At 38.8% G+C, this 11,052-nt stretch overlaps 1 non-coding gene across 1 annotated transcript; it reads right to left on the bottom strand.

The window, feature by feature from the left end:
- Positions 1-9,739: 9,739 nt before the first annotated feature.
- Positions 9,740-9,846, bottom strand: LOC145080640 (small nucleolar RNA R71). The gene has a single exon (XR_013695235.1). It is a non-coding gene; the product is annotated as a small nucleolar RNA R71 (small nucleolar RNA).
- Positions 9,847-11,052: the final 1,206 nt, after the last annotated feature.

Below are 11,052 nucleotides of genomic sequence, written 5' to 3'. Positions count from 1 at the left end.
GGTCATCTAATGTTTGTACAAATATATGTGGATGATATCATTTTTGGCTCAACTGATCAAAAGATGGTGGATGAATTTGCTAAGCTCATGACCAACAAGTTCCAAATCAGCATGAATAGAGAGATTAACTTCTTTCTAGGACTTCAAGTGAAACAAGTCCCTCAAGGGATATTCATTCATCAAGAAAAATACACCTCAGAACTGTTAAAGAAATATTCAATGGACAACTGTTCTTCGGCTAAGGTCCCCATAGCCTTTGGATATAAGATATTTGTTGATCCCTCAGGCGAATATGTTGATCACAAGTCTTATAGAGGTATTATTGGCTCTTTGATGTACCTCACCTTAAGCCGAGCAGATATAGTCTTTGCAACAGGTGTATGCGCAAGGTACCATGCTAACCCAAAAGTGTCTCACATGATCATAGTCAAACAAATTCTACGGTACTTAAGGGGTAGCAAAACTCTTGGATTATGGTATCCTGTAGAAAATGATTTCAGTCTTCAAGCATTCACAGATGCGGATCATGCCGGATGCAAACTTGATCGCAAAAGCACCTCAGGTGGATGTCAATTTCTGGGTGGAAGACTAGTCAGCTGGTCATGAAGGAAACAAAATTGTGTATCATTGTCTATCGCAAAAGCTGAATATGTGGCCGCAGCCAGCTGTTGTTCTCAAGTCTTATGGATGGAAACACAACTACTACATTACGGATACAAAATGTTGCAGATACCAATCTATTGTGACTCTGAAAGTGCCATAGCGATTTCTCACAATCCTATTTAGCACTCCAAGACCAAGCATATTGAACTATGGTATCACTTCATCAAAGACCACATCCTGAAAGGTAACATTGAACTAATTTTTTTCCATACTCATGAAGAGATTGCTGATGTATTCACAAAGACACTTGACTCTACAAAACTCAGCAGTTTAAATGTTAGGAATGATGAATCCAGACCCACAATTCTTTTTGAATTGATAGGTACCACAGACCATCCTAGGCCTCCGTTGAAGTCAGAGTTAAAGTTATTTATGATAGACGGTTTTGATATATCCTATGTACCGCAACCATATATCATACTTATACTTCAATGGTCATTACTGTTTGTTATTACTAATCTTTTTTCAAGTGCTCCTCTTAGTTCTTCTACCACAGTCATCCATCCAAGGGCATATGATCCATCCGCAATGAAGTGTCAATATGCAGTCACTTTAATTGATTTTCAAACTGTTACATTCTTCTGAAAAATAATAAAAAATACATGGTGTGCTATTTAATGATCCTTCATTAAATAGAGAAAACATTAAAGAAAAACATTCTTTGTGTAACTGTCTCATCCTTTTTGAATAAACCTCGTGTCAAACCTATTTTAGGTATGACGACAAAAAGGAAGATTTTCAAAAATCAAATCCTTTTAATATGTCTCTTCCTATTACCTAAAACATCTAATCTGTTACAACTTCCCTTTACCCAATGGATTAATCTCACCCTCACCACACGTTCTCCAGATGTGGGTCTTAAACTTGACATTTCATTAAATGCAAACCTCTTTTTGGTAAATCTCAAAATACAGATTTAATCCTTTTCTTAATCTGTGGCTGAGATTAACTCTCTTAAATCGAAATAAACACCCAAACGTTTTACCCAAATTCACTTGGGGTAAAATTGTTTCCCGCTCCCATATGCCTCTATAAAACCCCTTTCTTCTTCCTAACGAAAAGTTAACGATTCTTTGGTCATTTTAACTAAAGTAAAGTTTCTCACTGCCATTAACCTTCTTGTTCATCCCTTAATCAATATTTTTACTCCATCCATTGCAGAGATCCTTTTTGCGCTTTACCAGAAGGGATATCAAAAGAAAATGAAAGGCATTGGGGAATTCAAGAAAAACCAATTGCCTGTGGTCTGGCAATTTGTTTGCCATTTTGTAATCCGCCGTCTATCCATCAGAACTGGAGGCATGGATAACATGGGACTCAAGCTCCTAGAGTTAGTATGGAGTATCTTCACCGACCATGACGTCAACTACAGTCAGATACTACGGGACGATTTCTTGCAATACATTCCAAACAAAATCCCAAGAGAGAACCCTACCTAACTCATGTTTGCAAGGTTCTGGTCTCTATGCATCTCAGACCTCCATGCGAATGCAGGAATTAGCATGGGCAACGACATCAACCTCTTTGTCACCAAGGATCTCAAAAGGTAGAATCCCACATCTGATCAGTCTGTTTTTGGACCCATTAAAAGACTACTAACCTATATTCTCTTTACGCTTGGTCTTGAGACTGCTGATGTCTCAGATCATATTGAAGCTACGAAAGGTATTGCCCTATACCTTCCTACCCCGCCTCTTCAAACCCCATCCTTAACCATTTCCCCTGGTAGTACTGCAGTCCCATCTTCCACAACTCTTTACAACGTGTATTTATCCCAAAGATGCAAACAGTTAGTCTCTACTCGTCAAGGCCCCCGCAACACCAAGAAACAAGGAACTCCCAAAAAGGGTTCTTCCAAACAAGCCAATCCTTCAAAGAAAAGGAAAATCACCCCCCCCCCCTCCCTATGATAACACAAGTCAATGAAAGCAAACATCAATCTCCCTCTCCCTCCAATAGTGATTCTAATGAGGATGATCAAACCATCGCAATCCTTAAGAAAAGAAAAATCGATCCCACAAGCCAAATGCGTGACCGGATTGATACCTCAACCTCTCAAAAGGCTCTGGTAGTCCTTGGGGTGGCCGCACACCCATTCGAATCAACCATTCAATACCACTAAGGCGCAAGTGGTACGTCTGCTTCACTGCAACGTGGAGACTCCCCCTAGGTCAATCCCAAGAGGATGGATCTAGCTCCCGCCCTAAGGTCTATAGGGCTTCTCATCTTCATTTCTTTTTCCCAGAGGAGTTGTGCTTTATACTTTTGTCTGTTACCCAAACACTACAAACACCATCCCAACCGCAAGGCAACTCTTCAACCTTTGCCAGAACTGAGCCAAGGCCAGACTTGACTTTAGGTCAAGGAGACCAAGGAAGCTTAGGAAATCCTAGTCTACTTACATCTGTAACAGGTGGTTTAGGCACGTTGAGCACTAATGTGCAAGGATCTGTGAACCCGAGGGACACCACGGTGCGATACCAAAGAATTGACGATATCGATATGAATGATTCATGGAGCAAGTATCAACCATCCAATGAAGCCGAAGCCAAGAAATATACCGCTTTCCATAGGGCATTCCAAGAAAGAAAAGCACGAAAAACAAAGCAGCTTTAGCAGAAACAACAAGAGATCCAATCCGTAGCTAAGTATTGGGCAGACGCAATCAACAATGCCAATACCGTAGCTACTTTCTGCAAGGTTCAAGCTCTGATGAAAAACATGGTTGATACTATCCGCAAAGCTTAAGAGGTGACTGCTGATCAAACTCCTTCAAAGCCCCCTCCATCTCTAACTGCCAAAGACTCTTAAGATGCAGGCACCAAAATCGAAATCAGCTCTGCTCCCACCTTCGGTTTTGATGATGTTGATCTACAGGAGGTTAATCAGACCAGTCCTTCGGATGATGACCTCATGATGTTTGTTGAAGAAGAAGAATCGAGTGGTTCTCAACACTCAACCTCTAAGCCTAAGCAGAAAAATAAAAACAAGAAGATAGCTGTTTCAAGAAAAGAATTCCTAAGTCTTCAGTCCAAAGTAGACAAAATACTTGCCGCAGTCAAGTCAACTCAACTGCAATCCGAAGAACATCCTGTACCGCAGTCCTTGATAGAAAGGATTGAAAGGTTGGAGACAAGGGAACGTCTGGCTTCTGAGAGAATTTCTCTCAAGGTAGAAATGGGAATTCGGCCCCTTGATAACAATCGTCAAGCAGATCACAAGGAATTCATGGCTGCTGCGGAGCGCCTCATCTCTGAGGTATCCGCAATCAAATACTACCTGCAAACAGCCATTGCGGACCAATCTTCTCTTTCCCAGAAACTGATAGTTGAGACTCAGATTGCTTATCAGTCCACTATTTCAGTCATCCATGCAACCATCAACAGACTCCGGCGATCTTTATCTTCAAACATCCATGGTCCTGAAATTCTCCAACTGACAAAGGAGATTCATTGGCTACTGTTCAACACCTCCATTCCTGACAATCAGCAACTTGCTGATGTTCTCAAAGCCCATTTCCAGGAGGTGTGTGCTAAAGTCGATGGTCTCAAACAATTTCTTGTGTAGGCTCCGGGTCTGAACTCCTCAATAGGGGAAAGTGAAGAAGACCATCGAGAAGAAGAACACTACGAAGAAGATCATCAATCCAACAATGCTTCTCATAAAATCCCTTCACTGCAACCCTCACCGCAGCCATCTCATCACAAGTGTCCAAGCAATCAATCTCCTCCACCGCAACAAAAAAAATTTCATTCCCCTGAATGACCTGAGACTCCCCCTCACTTTAAGAATCTGGTGGATCACATGTCTTCTCCTAGCTCAAATGACTCCCCTATCACCAAATAGAAGAAAGTTGACTGGAAAGCAGCTAAACTTGTTAAGCTCATATGGAGAGAATGTGGTTTCGACAATGTTATGGATGAATCCGTGATAAACTCCTGGATCAATCCCCACCGCAGACTGCTTGATGAAGACTACAAACCATACCTCACTTATGCTGAACCCCCCTCTGATGGCTACTGCGATGTTCCTATCTCCCCAAATGCTAAATACTTCACAATATTTGAGCAGTTCGACAGTAGTCTTCCTGATCACAAAAGACTGCCAATTGAATTCAAGAATCTTAACCGATTCTATGCAAAGCATACCTCTCCCATTGAGAAGATCTGGTCTAACGGTAGACCATCAACAGTTAAGAACTTCAAGCCCTGCAAATTCATGAAGGCTGACTTTGTGCAATACACACTCACAAGAAGGAATCAGGACTATGTCTGCACCAAGGTGACTTCCCTAATATGAACCCAGAAGAAGTTTTTCTTATAGGAAATGTGTTCCAAAACAGGTGTGAAAAGCATCCCAAGATGAAGATAGCACTTGAAAGGGCAAGTATTTATCTGAAGGAAACTATTTGCGAGTTCGCAAAGATCGATGCAGATATCCACCAACCATTGCCAAGAAATTTGATCTACAGCCACTAGATCCTACACCGATGCCTACCGAAGGCTATCAAGAAAGATCCCTAGGTGCAACAAACTTCCATGAACTTGGAGTCATCTTCAAAAGGAGGACCGATCAAGTCAAGTACTTCATTTCCATGACCTCCATGAACCGTCTCACAAAGAAGCAACTTGAAATCTGTCGAACCGCAGTTGAAAAAATGAAACATACGACTGCCGAAGTCAAGTTCGAGATTTTAAGGAGGATCACTTGGTTGGAAAATATCAGGAAGTTTTGGTGGATTCTGATCAAGTTTCTTAAACTTGATAAGTGAAGAAAAAATTAGAGGTCACTTACATGAAGTGACCCTCTTAATTTAGCCTACCGCAGCCTACAAGCATCCGCAGTCAAGCACCTATCAGAAGCCTCATCCAAGGTCATCTAGTCAGCTGCAGTCTTCTTACTTTACTTAGTTTATTTTTATCTATCTTTCTGTAATACTCTCTATTGTCCAGTATGCCTTGCATGGCAACTCTTAGAGAGTGAATCAAATGTAATTCTTGAGTCTCTATAAATAGAGCTCACTCTTATTCAATCAATATATCTCTCTTTACACATCTATCAAACTTAATTATCTTCAAGTATTTCTCTTACGCATCTCATATCTTTCTCCTTCTCTAAATCCTCTCGAACATAACTAATAAATATTTCTCTTCGGAGCAACTCATTCGTGAATTTATCACTAAGCTTGATCTCACTCACTAACTTGGTTTGAATTCATTCCATGTTATGAATCAACTTATATGTTTACTTGATATATCACCTGCTATCATTTATGCTTCCTTACATTTCCGCAACTAACTATCTAACTATCTAACTCAATAACTTATTATTGCTGAGCTTTTAGATCCTTTGAGATTAACTAATTCAGCAACTATACTTGTTCTAACGTTTGTTCAAGTGTGTCTCAAGTTTTTCTCTCAATAATTTTTAGCCAAACAAGCCTAAAATATTTTGTGTACAAGTGAATTCGCAATGTATCCTTGTTGTAATAAGACTTTGAAAGCCAAAAGAGCATTGTCTTCATAATTTAACATATATATATATATATATATATATATATATATATATATATATATATATATATATATATATATGTATATATATATATGCTTTGAGAAACCATGTCGTAATTCACAAGTGAACAACCTAAAATATATGAAGATGGGACCACTTACTTTAAGTGTTTTCGGCCTAAAACCCAACAAAGGCCGAAAACACCTTTTTGGGGGAAAGTAGGACCAAAATCAAGCCTAGAACACATGCCTAGGCCGAAATCTCCAAGCCAAAACCACTAGGACTGAAATCATGTAGTCAAACCATGACTAGGACTGAAATCGCATGTGATTTCGGTCATACTAGGGGGTTTTTAGGGGTTTTCGGCCAAAACAAAGGAAATGTAGATAAAAGTGTTGACTTTATGAGTAGATGATTCACACATTTCCCATGCACAATTCGACAGTATCCCAAGCAAATCTCGAGTGAATAAATACATTATCTAACAGATAACCAGGTATGAGTCCTATCACCTTTCATTCTTAAAAACCGCAGGAAGCACCTAAATCCCACCATTTCTTCATATTACTTCCTGTTAACTTTCCATCGTCTCTCAAGAATTCATTTCCATGTTTCAAAGTATTTTAAGCTCCAAGTTCATCCATAGATTTTGGTAACTATTTTTGTGATACACTAGTGTTTATATACATTTTTATGTTGGTTTCATCATATTTACACACATTAATATATGTTAAACACTTAGAATAATACTCTTTCCAAGGAAGTTCAACAATCTCATTCAAGTGTTTAGGCTTGAAATCTTCACACCCTCTCCTCTAACAACCCACAAATCCACTCAAGGTGAGTTCATATCCCCACATTTTCGAGATTTTCATTTTTTAGGGGGGCGGGGGAGATATAAGTCAAAAATTGTTTATCACACCAATATTTGCATGTTTTATCTTTATGTTAAAGTATAAACCTTTATTTGCATAAGATGTGATTATTACTAGTTCTTGTACAAACATTTGTGTTATATTAGTTTTCAAGTGTAAAACTAACAAAAACAAAGCTAAATCTATGTTATAAAAGAATCATGAGGAAAGTTATGATTTACAAAACTATAAGGTTTTTGGGATCTTTTTACCAAAATAGAGTTTTTCCAACAAAAAGGAGTGCATTGTATTTATTCCACTATTTTGTGGGTTTCAACCCAAAAATATGAGTTTTATCTTACATATGAAACTAAACAAAATGATTACTATGTTTTTATATAAGGGATTATATTAATGTTCTAGACAACAAACATGAGAAACTATAACTGGTATATGATATTGCCATATTTATACCTATTTTTAAGCAATATTTAAGTACATTTTTATTAATAAGTTGGTAAATTGTTTAGAATAATGGTACTTATGAGCTTAAATGTTATTTGCAGCCAAAAGAAGACATTGTGAAGAAAAAGGACTAAAAGCGTTAAAGAAAGAAACTTTGGGAATTAAAACATTAAAAGAGAAGAAAATCTGGAAAAAGCGTTCTTACGTCGTGGGAACTTGAAGATTCATGACGTGAGAGTTGGTTCTAGAAGATATGTACGCGGGTGAAGGAATCCTTGACAAGCACGGTTATCTAAAACTCACGACGTGAATATCTTATTATTCACGACGTGAATTTGTGAAAATCAGCAACTATATAAATCCTTGACCATTACGAATAGAGGGGACTTTTTGCTAGAGATAGGAGTTCCAGAAGACAATTTTGAGCAGAGAAAAGTTCTGGGAAGAGGCTTTTAACACCAAAAAGAGTGAAGGTCCATAATTTAGTTTATTTTTGTTAATTAAGTCATATCACTTTAATTTGTGTTAGTGTGTGAGTTGCTATGATGAGCAGCTGAATCTAGCTACTCTTGTTTAGCTAGATGAAGCTACTAACTTATGAATAGCTCAATTTTATGGATTTATTTAGTTGGTAAAATTGCTTGTGTTTGATTTGTATTACCTAGCATGCTTGTGTTTGTTTCTCTAATTGTTTGATTACATGTTTTGTGTAGCTTAGTGACCATTAACTGCATGAACTTGTTTACCTAATGATTTAGTGAAAATTGAATTGCTAGAGCTAGGATTGACCAATCTTAGTTAGTAATTAGAATAAATAAACTTAGCTGTGCTAGAGAATGTGTATTGTGACTATAATTGCGTTTATATAACAAATCTTACATAGCATATTTACATTCATAATTAGTTTTGTGTTTAATTGTGTGGGAACATACATAGATTGACATGAATTAGTTAATTATTGGTAAAGTTAGAACTAAATTACTAATATAACTAAAACCAACTCGATAGTCCATAATCATTAGCTAGCCATAAGGAAGAAGTGGATTCAAACTAGACAAGAGTGTGTTTTTACTTATTGAATTTGAGTTAAGTTCGTCTGATCTTGTAAAATCAGATAAAACTCCCTTTTAACTTGTTAATAATTAGGTTAATTTAATAGTAAGTAGATTAATTAGTAACTCTGTTCCCTGTGATCGAAACCCGACTTACGCAAGCTATACTGTAATCCGACTAGGTACACTGCCTATAAGTGCATAGTTAGTTTAAGTTTGATAGGTTATAAATATTATAATTAGTGGGTACTTTTGTGCACATCAAGTTTTTGGCGGCATTGCCGGGGAACGACACGTTTATTAGTTTATTTAGTTGCATTAGATTGATCGACCCTCTTTGTGGAATAAAATTTGCAAAAAGGTTAACTGGGTATTTATTTTTGTTTATTAGCTTAGCTTAGTTGATTAGCATATAACAAAAAATTTTGTTTTCTGTCACAGAATTCACGACGTGAGTTTTATAAACTCACGATGTGAAAGCTGCAATTTTCAGTTTTTAGTATTTTCTTATTTTAGTTCAGTTTTACATTTTTAGTTTAGCGAGTTGCAGGAGTTCATGACCAGAGGCTCAAAGACACCCTTGTTGCCACCAATTGAAGATCCCGAGTCTGCAATTCACAAGAAAAAGACGCCCTTATAAGAATTAAAGTCAGCTTTTTCAAGGAAGTCGGGAAAGAAGACAGGAGAGTCAAATTCATCCTTGAGGCACAAGAGCAATTTTGAGCACTTGGATCAAATACCCGTCCAAACCGAATCCGAATACGACACTGATCCGGAATTTGAAGAACATACGAGCGCACCCGAGAACGAGCCAAGGAACGAGATGGCAGCAATTGAAGAGAAGTCCGTGAGAGCTTACAAGAAGCGGATCCGAGAAGATGTGGGTCCCGGTTTAGTCCAACCCGCAATACCTGTCACTGCCACATTCGAGTTGAAGGGGCACATCTTGACTGCACTGAAGGATATCCCATTCTTTGGGAAAGATCATGAGGATGCTTTTAAGCATCTAGATGAAGTCAACGACATTGCGGATTACTTCAATGTCCCAAATGTTAGCAGAAACACCGTCTTGCTTAGGATGCTTCCCATCACTTTCAAAGGAGCTGCTAAGGAGTGGTTAAAATCACTTCCACCTGGTACAATTACCACTTGGGCTCAAATGCGTGAGCAATTCCTAGACCAGTTTTAGCCAAACTCAAGAAGGCAATAGCCAACTTTGAACAACAGCCGGGGGAGTCATTATACGAAGCATGGGAGCGGTACAAGGGCTTGCTCAAAAGTTGCCCTCAACATGATCTAAATGTGCAACAAGAGATGTCAATCTTCTATGATGGGGTCAACGTTATGACGAGACAACTCCTTGACTCTCAAGGACCGTTGACAAAGAAAAATCCAAGGGAGGTCAAGGAGCTGATTGAAGAATTCGCGAAGCACTCTCGCGAATACGACAACCCTAGGCAAGATGAAATCAAAGGCGGTGGAGAGACCCAAACTGAAGAAATAGCAACTGTGATGGCTTTGCTGAATAATTTGGATCGAAGGATAACTCAAATGGACCGGTCAATACATGCCATAAGAGTGGGTTGTGAGAGATGTAGTGGTCCACACTTGACCAAGGATTGCAATTTAGATGAGTTTGGGAACAGAAAAGCTCAAGTGTGCTACTCGAGTGGGGATATGTTTGATGAGGATCGGAGGAAACCGAAGAAGGAGTGGCTACCATATGAAGAGTATAAGAAGCAAAAAGAAGAGAAGTATAGGCAGACAGGTCGAGGCTTCTATCAAAAGGAGCAGCCACCAGCCGACAAGAAACCCAATCTAGAGACCATGTTGATAAAGTTTATGGAAGCTTCGGAAAAGAGACACGATGCCACTGATTCTGCTATTATGTAACAGCAAGCTTTAATAAAGAATCAGCAAGCCTCCATCCATAACCTTGAAGTTCAAGTTGGTCAACTAGGCACTCTAGTTCATGAGAAGTTATCCCCGAAAAATACCGAAATGAAGACCCAATCTCATGTAATGGCCATAGACACTGAAGAAGAAACCATCTCTGAGTTCCTAGACGCATTGGAAGAAGAATCACAGCAGCCCGATCCAAAGCTGAAGAAGACCAAGCTCGAAAATCATGAAGCTGCTGAATTCCAGAATTCACGATGGGAACCATATAAGTTCACGACGTGGGCCCGTTATGAACAGAAAAATTCTGTAATTGGTTCGGTTTATCAATCTCCTTTGCATTTTCCTTCCCAAGCTACCCTTAGTCCACTGGAAAGAGAGCATAGAGAGTTTGTCAAGCATGTGAAGGGGATCCCGATTAATACACCCTTTGTCGAGTCCTTATCCAAAATTTTCGAGCATCAGAAATTACTGCAAGATTTGATAGACACTCGCAAGCAATTAAAGAAGCATTCTAAGGTGGTTCTAAGTGAACAAAGCTCAAAAGCTGTGTTGGGAGAGACACTGAAGAAGATGGGAGATCCTGGACGCCTCACTTTTCCGTG

The sequence above is a fragment of the Lactuca serriola genome, chromosome 1 (genome assembly GCF_051521515.1).
Source record: "Lactuca serriola cultivar US96UC23 chromosome 1, Lser_US96UC23_V15, whole genome shotgun sequence".
NCBI classification, from domain to species: Eukaryota; Viridiplantae; Streptophyta; class Magnoliopsida; order Asterales; family Asteraceae; genus Lactuca; species Lactuca serriola.
Note: the sequence above shows the minus strand (reverse complement) of the source record. Positions and strands in the feature narration are given on the sequence as shown.